The sequence below is a fragment of the Diaphorina citri genome, unplaced genomic scaffold (assembly GCF_000475195.1).
Source record: "Diaphorina citri unplaced genomic scaffold, Diaci psyllid genome assembly version 1.1 scaffold2301, whole genome shotgun sequence".
In the NCBI taxonomy this organism is placed as follows: Eukaryota; Metazoa; Arthropoda; class Insecta; order Hemiptera; family Psyllidae; genus Diaphorina; species Diaphorina citri.
The window spans coordinates 3,339-14,826 of record NW_007379725.1 but is presented as its reverse complement, the minus strand read 5'-3'; positions in this window follow the sequence as shown (position 1 = coordinate 14,826).

Here is an 11,488-nt window from a genome sequence, read left to right as displayed (position 1 = left end):
ATAGTAGGTACCTATATATCTTCACAAATACCTATTTTCAAGAAAGCCAAAAAACTTATAACCTTAAAAACTTCCAGATAACAAAAGATAAATATTAATGCGTTTCCTGGTGTTCATTGTTAAAATTTCATTATTATGTTCATAGGTTATAGGCAGAAGAAACATCACAAAAACAGTACATTAGGTACCTAATTGTTGATTAATATTGAAGATATGCATGAATGGTTCTATCTTCTATTTACATAGGTGAGGTTCATTTCAAACGGTTAATTTTCACCTTGTCAGCGGCGCTCAATTTTAATAGAAACTTTACTTTTACATACATACTCGAAAAAATCTCTTTTGAATGCGATTATGATTATCGTAATTATAAATACCGAATTATTGCAATCCTGTGCTCAGCACTTGCTCGACTGCAAAGGACATCCTTATATTTGTTCATAAATACGGGTGTTACACTTATAATAATCTATGTATACGAGTATGTACTACATAACTACATACATACTAAACATACCTATACGGTGGAAATTTGATTTCATAAGAATGCTTGGTGTGGTCTGAGATGCATTTTTTATCTCTCCAAGTTAGATCTTACTGCTCAAATAAGACTAAAATAAACAAAATGGCTGTTCTGTACATAATTTCAGAAAGTTATTTATCATATTGTACTACCACTGTTATTATTATTAATTATTGATGCAAATAAATTACAAATTACAAAAATTACAAATTACGGTGGAAATTTGATTTCATAAGAATGCTTGGTGTGGTCTGAGATGCATTTTTTATCTCTCCAAATTAGATCTTACTGCTCAAATAAGACTGAAATAGCCTAACTGAAGTAGCTTGGAGGGTAGCGCATCTACCTTGTAAGCGCTAGGTCACGGGTTCGATTCTCGCCCAGGGCGGATTTTATCCTAAACAGATAAGGCTGGCTTTCTCCTATCCGTTCGTTCTCGAAATGGCTGGTTTTCTCCTATCCTGTCTTCCTTCTCAATTCCCTATTTCCCTCTATTAAACCTCTTTTATTAGCCTTCATTTAACCGTACATTGGAAGGCTTTCCTATCCATTTCATATCAAACTAAAGAGACCCCAAGCAAGGCCCCCAACCAGGACCGTATTTAAGGGGGCCGTTCGTTCTCGAAATGGCTGGTTTTCTCCTATCCTGTCTTCCTTCTCAATTCCCTATTTCCCTCTATTAAACCTCTTTTATTAGCCCTCATTTAACCGTACCATGGAAGGCTTTCCTATCCATTTCATATCAAACTAAAGAGACCCCAAGCAAGGCCCCCAACCAGGACTGTATTTAGGGGGGTGAGGGGGCCAGGGGCCACAATACTGTGGCTTCCTCTCTATCCAACAAGTTTATGAATTTTATAATCTCTCTTTCTCTCTTACCTTCGCTTTTCTCTCTCTCTCACTCTTTTTCTTTTTCCTCCTCGTTTCTTTCTCTCCTTATCAATTTCTTCCCTTCCTCTCTCTCTGTCTCTCCATCACTCTTTCCTTTTTATCTCCTTCTCAATGTGTTCTCTTTCTCTCTCCCTCTTTTTCTCTTTAATCCTCGTTTCTCTCTCTCTCTTTGTTTTCTTACTCTTTCTAGTTTTTGATGCTCTACTTTCAATTGAATATTTGTCGAGTTACGTCCAGGGTCCTAAATAAAGGCCAGGAAGTATGGATAGTTTGGGTTGGTTTTCAATTTTGCCCTTAACTCCAGGCCATTTTTTTTTTTTTTTTAAAAAGATGAGTGTTCCACCGCCGTTTTTATTTCGTAGCAATGGAACAACTGCTACATTAGACGCTTGTGGCCTGTGTCGTAGCATGCCCATCCCGTAGTATGCCTCTCATCAGATGGGCGAGAAGAGACACAATACTTCCCATTTAGGTGCTGGCTCAACACGAGAACACCAGAAAGTAACCCGTTGAAATATTTGCAATCGAAAAACGAGTACAAACTTTTGTCGATGGTGGGATTCGAACCCGGGACCTTCTGCATGGCAAGCAAGCGCGCTACCACTGGACCAACCGTGCCCCCTAACCAATAGTATTGGTTGATGCTCAAAAGGGGCTTTTCGGGCCCAGGTAAAGAAGACTTTTGACTGCGCAAATGAGCAACTGTAGTACTTACGAGCTTCGAAGAAAAACAGCTTTCTAGTGACCCAAAAAACACAACTCCGACCCAAACTTGTGACTTTGCTGAAAAATGAAAAGCTCATCCCTAAAAGGAATTTAACTAAAAAGAAAATGAGATAGTGGAATGATAGACACTATGTTTTCACTTCACAAAAACCTTGAACGTGGACACTGAAGGGCTTGAGAAAAAAAAACGCTTGCTGATGCCTACCAAACCACAAAGTAGATGGAAACCTTGTTCATTTTGTACAACACACAAGACACGTTATTGTTTACAAGGAGTTATTATGTAATTGTTAAGGTTGTTTTTCTGAAGAAAGCACAACGGAGGAATACAGTAGATAATTATAACACAATTTGCCCGTCTGAGATATGTAGGACTGAGGACTGACTAGAAAAAAAGGTAAGAATAAATTTACCATATTTAAACAGAACGCAGTAATTAAATACTGGGATTGAACCCACGCCCTCCTGTTTACCAGGCGAGCGTCTTGACCACTACACCACCGAGGCAGGTAACTACCTGCCCTCTTCCCTCCAGAGACTCTCGCAATTTGTCTCTCCTCCCTCCAATTTATTCCCATACCCTGTCCCTTTCCCTTCTTCTGCTATCTGCCTTACCTACCCCTCCTGTTTTACCTTTCAAAGGCTCAACTTTTTATGATTAGGCAAAATTAACGTTGAAAAACCCGGCGCTGTACGTGAGAGCAATGGTTAATAATGCGTGAATTAGTTCTCCGGAGAGAGGTTTCATTTTCGGTATGGAAGTGTTGCGGACGAACGTTGGACGTGTGATGTGAACTGGGACAGGAGTAGTTGGGGTACACTACCTAAGATGATGAAAGACATGCAGATAATGCAGCTGTACGTGAGAGCAATGGTTAATAATGCGTGAATTAGTTCTCCGGGGAGAGGTTTCATTTTCGGTATGGAAGTGTTGCGGACGAACATTGGACGTGTGATGTGAACTGGGACAGGAGTAGTTGGAGTACACTACCTAAGATGACGAAAGACATGCAGATAATGCCGCAGAATGACCTAAAGGTCTTTCGAATTTGAAGTCCTCACGTATCACAGGATGTAGGCGGACGTGGCCAGATCGGAAGAGAAAATATTGTGTAGTGAAGACAAACCTCAACTCATGATAATCAGCAACAATAGAACATTTAATGCACCAGTCTCCCACGAACCACTGAAGCAGTGTTGTGTGTGGTTGCTGTCCGGATAATGCACCAGTCTCCTACGAACCACTGAAGCAGTGTTGTGTGTGGTTGCTGTCCGGATAATGCACCAGTCTCCTACGAACCACTGAAACAGTGTTGTGTGTGGTTGCTGTCCGGATAGGTTACCGTTATGCCCGCCCTACACGCTGAAACCATCTGAGAGACTTCTCAGACTGTCTGACAGATCTAGTGTGTCTGTGGTGTGTGACAGACAGGTCTGTGAGACCGCGGTCTGTGACAGACAGGTCTGTGAGACCGTGGTCTGTGACAGACAGGTCTGTGAGACCGTGGTCTGTGAGACCGCGGTCTGTGACAGACAGGTCTGTGACAGACAGGTCTGTGAGACCGTGGTCTGTGAGACCGTGGTGTGTGACAGACAGGTCTGTAAGACCGTGGTCTGTGAGACCGTGGTCTGTGACAGACAGGTCTGTGAGACCGTGGTGTGTGACAGACAGGTCTGTAAGACCGTGGTCGGTCAGACGGTCTCAGCGTGACTGGCAGACATCAAGGACAACATTTCCTGCTGGATATCGACTTGCTTTCGGACTAAAATTCGATCTTTGGATGGACATACCTCGGCTGGGATTGAACCCACGCCCTCCTGTTTACCAGGCGAGCGTCTTGACCACTACACCACCGAGGCAGGTAACTACCTGCTCTCTTCCCTCCAGAGACTCTCGCAATTTGTCTCTCCTCCCTCCCTTTTATTCCCATACCCTGTCCCTTTCCCTTCTTCTGCTATCTGCCTTTACTTCCCCTTTCCCTTCTTCTGCTATCTGCCTTTACTTCCCCTCCTGTTTTACCTTTCAAAGGCTCAACTTTTTATGATTAGGCAAAATTAACGTTGAAAAACCCGGCGCTGTACGTGAGAGCAATGGTTAATAATGCGTGAATTAGTTCTCCGGGGAGAGGTTTCATTTTCGGTATGGAAGTGTTGCGGACGAACGTTGGACGTGTGATGTGAACTGTGACAGGAGTAGTCGGAGTACACTACCTAAGATGACGAAAGACATGCAGATAATGCCGCAGAATGACCTATAGGTCTTCGAATTTGAAGTCCTCACGTATCACAGGATGTAGGCGGGCGTGGCCAGATCGGAAGAGAAAATATTGTGTAGTGAAGACAAACCTCAACTCATGATAATCAGCAACAATAGAACATTTAATGCACCAGTCTCCTACGAACCACTGAAGCAGTGTTGTGTGTGGTTGCTGTTCGGATAGGTGACCGTTATGCCCGCCATACACGCTGAAACCATCTGAGAGACTTGAGACCGTCTGACAGATCTAGGGTGTCTGTGGTCTGTGACAGACAGGTCTGCGAGACCGTGGTCTGTGACAGACAGGTCTGTGAGACCATGGTCTGCGACAGACAGGTCTGTGAGACCGTGGTCTGTGACAGACAGGTCTGTGAGACCGTGGTCTGTGACAGACAGGTCTGTGAGACCGTGGTCTGTGACAGACCGCGGTCTGTAAGACCGTGGTGTGTGACAGACAGGTCTGTAAGACCGTGGTCTGTGAGACCGTGGTGTGTGACAGACAGGTCTGTGAGACCGTGGTCTGTGACAGACAGGTCTGTGAGACCGCGGTCGGTCAGACGGTCTCAGCGTGAGTGGTAGACATCAAGGACAACATTTCCTGCTGGATATCGACTTGCACTAGGACTAAAATTCGACCTTCCAATGAAATTTTTTCACTCAGATGCATAGCTTCCATTCCCCCTTGAATACAAGTTTCCCGAGGGAAAACTAATGGCAAGAAAGAAAAAACAGAAGCCCCTAATGAAGGGTTCCTGAAAGTCTATCGTAATTTTTCATGAGCTGGGCCATTCAGACGATATTTGACTCTTATCAGCCCGTACTAAAAGTGCACTCGACATTGGAATGATGCTGAAACATTCTCTGATATCCACCCCGGACTAAATGATTTTTTGTTTACCTGTTTACTCTTTCAAGTGGGAAGTGGGTATACCTACTTCTTTTTATCTGCTGCTTTCTTCTTCTTCTTCTCCTCCTTCTCCTTCTCCTTCTTCTTCTTCTTCTGCTCCTCCTCCTGCTCTTTCTCCTTCTTCTTCCCTGAAAGTCCATGAATCGGAAATATTTAATGCATTTAAAGCCACTCTTCCTGTCTCTCCAGCCTTCTCTCCCTCCATTGCCTCTTTAACTTTCCTCCCCTCCAATGCCTCTCCACCCTTCTCTTCCTTCAAAGCCTTCTCATTCTCAGCCTTCCTCCTCCAAAGCCTTTTCAGCCTTCTTTCCCCTCATGGCTTTTTATATTTCTTCCTTCAAAGCCTTCTCATTCTCAGCCTTCCTCCTCCAAAGCCTTTTCAGCCTTCTTTCCCCTCATGGCTTTTTATATTGTTTCTTTACTAAAATTGCACATAAATTTGAGTTTTTATAAAAAGCACCATTAAACTAATTAGAGGCATTTTCCTCGTTTTTTCATTTTTAAGGTTTTAATAAATACCCAACATAGGTAGTGGGTAGTTATAAGTTATACTATAGTATAATAGCAATATTCAATGTAAGGTAGGTAGGTAGGTACTTATAAGTGTAAAGTAGCCTTAGTGTGCCCCCATCACTGGCGTATATCCCCCATGGCCTCCATGATCATGTAATTTTACCCCCCTAGACTACTTTCTGTGAGGGTATCTAAAAAGTCACAGGTTTACTTACACCAACAAAACCATACGCACTGAAGCATTGAAAGGTGAACTTGAACGTTACATTAAAGAGATACAACCTGATATCCTCAAATTCGTCATCGAAACTTTTGACAAAAGAGAACGAATGTACCATCAAAGTCGAGGATGCTATCGGTCTGATTATTGTTCTATACATAATTTCAGAATGTTTACTTTTCAAATCATCTAAGAAGTCTATATTTTCCCAAGGAGAATCATGCTTTAAACAATCAAAATCTTGTGTTCTTATTGGGACACCCTTTACAAAGTAAAAAAATATGTGGGAATGGGGCAAGTGTGGAGGGGACCTTCCCAGCTGGAGACAGATTTGACGAGGTGTTTGGCTTGTAATCTTAAATTACTATGTTTAAAAATTGTATTCAATTTGTTCAAATAAAAATGGGGAAGTCTTTTTGCATGTTGGCAACATGTTATTTTCCCGCCGTCTAACAAGTCATGCTTTAAATAATCAAAATCTTGTGTTCTTATTGGGACACCCTTTACAAAGTAAAAACCTAGGGAGCAAAATTCCTCCAGGTGTGAAAGAGGGTTAAGAATTTCCGGTTTTTGGGAATTCTGGTTATCATGAAATATTTATTAATTTAATTTTCAACATTTCGCATCAAATAAAATAAAGAATAGAGAGAGAGAGAGAGAGAAGGAGAGAGAGAGAGAAGGAGAGAGAGAGAAAGAAGTTGTTTTACTCATGATGTTTGCACAAAAAAAGCCACAATACTGTGGCTTCCTCTCTATCCAACAAGTTTATGAATTTTATAATCTCTCTTTCTCTCTTACCTTCGCTTTTCTCTCTCTCACTCTTTTTCTTTTTCCTCCTCGTTTCTTTCTCTCCTTATCAATTTCTTCCCTTCCTCTCTCTGTCTCTCCACACTCTTTCCCTTTTATCTCCTTCTCAATGTGTTCTCTTTCTCTCTCCCTCTTTTTCTCTTTAATCCTCGTTTCTCTCTCTCTCTCTCTCTCTCTCTCTCTCTCTTTGTTTTCTCACTCTTTCTAGTTTTTGATGCTCCTCTTTCAATTGAATATTTGTCGAGTTACGTCCAGGGTCCTAAATAAAGGTCAGGAAATATGGATAGTTTGGGTTGGTTTTCATTTTTGCCCTTCACTCCAGGCCAAATTAAATGGAATGTTCTTAAATAGGACGAAAAAAAAAGTCGATCCCCGACAGCCAACAGACGAAAAGAAAAGTTGTTCTAAGCTGACAGCTTGAAATAATCACTACTCATATGCACTTCTAGAAATAAAGAAGAAAGCAATATAAAAAAAAAAAAAAATGTTGAAATAAAGAAGAAAGCAATATTTCAACAAAAAATGTTGAAATAAAGGTATAGGTACTACCTGTTCTAATTCGACAGTCTAAAATCTAAATAAAGCACCAATATCTAGAAATTTTCAATACAAACTAACCACCGCGAACCCGGAGGTCGAACCTGGAAGGGCGGACATGAAAAAGCGTCCCACACGAGCGGTTGCAGGATGTCCTACATTTAGGCGTTAATGATCCGGATCCGATCAGATTCGTTCGATAAATCGTTCGTGTGGACGTGATGTTTAAACTTTCTGCTTTCTGGACCGCATGTGTATAGGAAAGAACACTGAAACTGTACACTGCCTCGACAACATAGATTTCACCTCGTCGATCAACGGCGTCGACTATGTGTGGACACAGCTTAAGAAGCCGTTCCGAACACTACGGTTGATTGACACGGTCTAAAACACGTCCACAACACAAACTTCATTCCAGCAAAATACTCGACGTCGACTGTGGTGTGAGTGCGAACTGTGGACGCACCTTTGCAGAACGATTGCAGCCCATGTGTAATAATAATAATAATAACAATAATAATAGTGCTTATTTACTGCTCGCATAGGACTGAAAAGTCCCTTTACTCCAGCAGTAGGCTACTACTACCCATAAGTCGAAAATGAGTGAATTCGAATGAAAAATTCACTTTTCATCCCAGTTCGAAGTGGCTTCATATAAAATTAAATGCAAATAGCGGTCGACAGGATGGGAGGGGGAGATATTTCGGATACCTTGCCGTCCTGAAAGTCCATGAATCGGAAATGTTTAATGCATTTAAAGCCACTCTTCCTGTCTCTCCAGCCTTCTCTCCCTCCATTGCCTCTTTAGCTTTCCTGCCCTCCAATGCCTCTTCACCCTTCTCTTCCTTCAAAGCCTTCTCATTCTCAGCCTTCCTCCTCCAAAGCCTTTTCAGCCTACTTTCCCCTCATGGCTTTTTATATTGGGGGAATCAGATGGGCGAGAAGAGACACAATACTTCCCATTTACATAGGTGCTGGGTCAACACGAGAACACCAGAAAGTAACCCGTTGAAATAGGACGAAAAAAAGTCCATCCCCGACAGCCAACAGACGAATCGGTCCTGAAAAGAAAAGTTGTTCTAAGCTGACAGCTTGAATTAATCACTATTACTCATATGCACTTCTAGAAATAAAGAAGAAAGCAATATTTCAACAAAAATTTTTGAAATAAAGGTAAACTACCTGTTCTAATTCGACAGTCTAAAATCTAAATAAAGCACCAATATCTAGAAATTTTCAATACAAATTAACCACCGCGAACCCGGAGGTCGGACCTGGAAGGGCGGACATGAAAAAGCGTCCCACACGAGCGGTTGCAGGATGTCCTACATTTAGGCCCCTCTTCCATAAGTCGAAAATGAGTGAATTCGAATGAAAAATTCACTTTTCATCCCAGTTCGAAGTGGCTTCATATAAAATTAAATGCAAATAGTGGTCGGCAGGGTGGAAGGGGGAGATATTTCGGATACCTTGCCGCATTTGAAGTGGGTTTTCCGGGTAACCTGGGCATACTGGATACCTTTATATTCAATTCATTGGGCTGCATGATTCCAATGGCAAAGTATTAATTTATTTGATTAACTGAAACGGAGGGGGGACTTATATTTGTGCAATGATCATGTGGATATGTATCTACTGGATACCTTTATATTCAATTCATTGGGCTGCATGATTCCAATGGCAAAGTATTAATTTATTTGATTAACTGAAACGGAGGGGGGGGACTTCTATTTGTGCAATAATCATGTGGATATGTATTAGGTATTTCCTATACAGGGTGTTCTCGAAGATAATGTTTTTATGCAAAATTTGAGAATTTGGAAATATCTTGGAAAAATCAATCAAAGTCGAGAAATCTTTGTGCAGAGAAGCTTCTTGACAACTTTTGTGGGTACCACAGCATTACCAAGTATAGCTCCTTTACTTTTGATTCTCATCTACTCGTATCAATCTTTTTATACTGGTAATGTCGCCACTGGTCGCTACACCATTTAAGACTTATCCTATCTTTTTTGGGTGGAAAATGAAGTTATACCTATGTAGAATAGTATAAGAGGAGGTTTTAAAAAACACATTTTGTCCCTATTGGTGGAGTAGGCTGGTAATTTCAAATCACCTTGTATGTTTGTTTGTATAGGTACCTATATCTTGGAAAAATCAATCAAAGTCGAGAAATCTTTGTGCAGAGAAGCTTCTTGACAACTTTTGTGGGTACCACAGCATTACCAAGTACCTCCTTTACTTTTGATTCTCATCTACTCGTATCAATCTTTTTACACTGGTAATGTCGCCACTGGTCGCTACTCAATTAAAGACTTATCCTATCTTTTTTTGGGTGGAAAATGAAGTTATACCAAAATGAAGTTAATGAAGTTATATGTAGAATAGTATAAGACTATAGGAGGAGGTTTTAAAAAACACATTTTGTCCCTATTGGTGGAGTAGGCTGGTAATTTCAAATCACCTTGTATGTTTGTTTGTATAGGTTTAATAGCAAGGCAGGTATGAAGTTTTCAATTTGTGTTTATTAATAACTAGTGGTTGACCCGTCCTTTGTACGGGACCACCACACACACACCACACTCATCACACACACCACACCCATCACACACACCACACCCATCACACACACACGCACGGTCGCGCTACTCGTTCTCTGACATGTCCCACAGTGCAGCATAATAGGCATAACTTTGAACCGCCGCCATTTTGAATTAGGATGGAATGTGACAATTTTAAGTACCCTATGTCACGCGGAGTAAAAAAAAAATTTCATCAAAATCGGTCGAGCCGTTTTTGCGTGAAAAGAGGACAACCAAAGATGTATTTAGCGTAACAGACAGATATACATACATATTATGTACAAATGTACATAGAGACAGAAATTTTTCTAATGCGATTTTTGGAATCGTGGATGCATAAGGAGTAAGAATGACTAAAAATTTCACGATTCTAAGCAATGTACAGACAAATCTACAATTTTATATAGATCTTCATTTGATGTTTGTTATCGGACTGAGTTCATATTTGACTGGTATTAGAGCAATCATATTAAACTCATATCAGCATACACAATTATCATACATTCAGCATTAAAAGCTCTAGTCAGTGTACAGGAGGGTAGAAAAGGAAGGAGAGAAAATAAAAATGGGGGTGTATAGTAGTGGTGTAAGAGAGAAAGATAGTACCAAAATAAATATATAGGTAGGTAGGTATACCTACATTATACGCGAATACGCCTATAATTACCTACAGATTTAGGTAGGTATTTTTACTTTCCTTATCCTATAGGAAGGAAAGTAATGTAATCGGGTCGAATTTTCGATGGTCAGATTTTAGTGTCAAAACACGTTTTGCGGTCCCTAGAGCCTAAATCCAAAGTTTCAGCCATTGGTCCGTGTGTGTGTCTGTGTGTCTGTCTGTGTGTGTGTGTGTCTGTCTGTCTGTCTGTAAACAAAATATCTCGAGAACGGTAAGAGCTAGAGACTTGAAATTTGGTATGTACGAGTAGCTGTCAAATGTGACAAGGATCCGACACGAAACTTTTGGTTAAGACCGGTGCAACGCTTAGCGGCATTTTACCGCTTTTTGGCGGTTTTCGGTGTAATTTAACAATATCTCGGGAACGGTATAAGCTTAAGACTTGAAATTTGGTATTGGACGGATTTCGACCGTTTACATCTATACCGACTAAACAGTTGGAGATATGGTAAAAGTTAGGGTGAAACAATACTCAAATAAGCATCATTCAATAGGATAAGGAAAGTCGTGTGATGTTCACATTAGATTTTTTTTTTAATTATAATAACACGCGTAAAATTTACCTATCTATGGGTATACCTATGTGTTGTAGCTTTTTATGTTGTCATCCTCCTAAATATTGAAAACTTAATTACAAAATCTTCATGTTAACATCACTTTCCATTCATATGCACTCTAGCCCAAAGCATGTTTTAATTACAACACAACATCTTGTTATGCTTTCATCTACATGTACCTAGGTACATAAAATAATAAGTTTCATGTAAAAATATGTAGGATTGTAGGTACCTGCTCGTACATATGTAATTCATGTGTATCGTCTTAGCTTTCATCTAGGTATTAAGT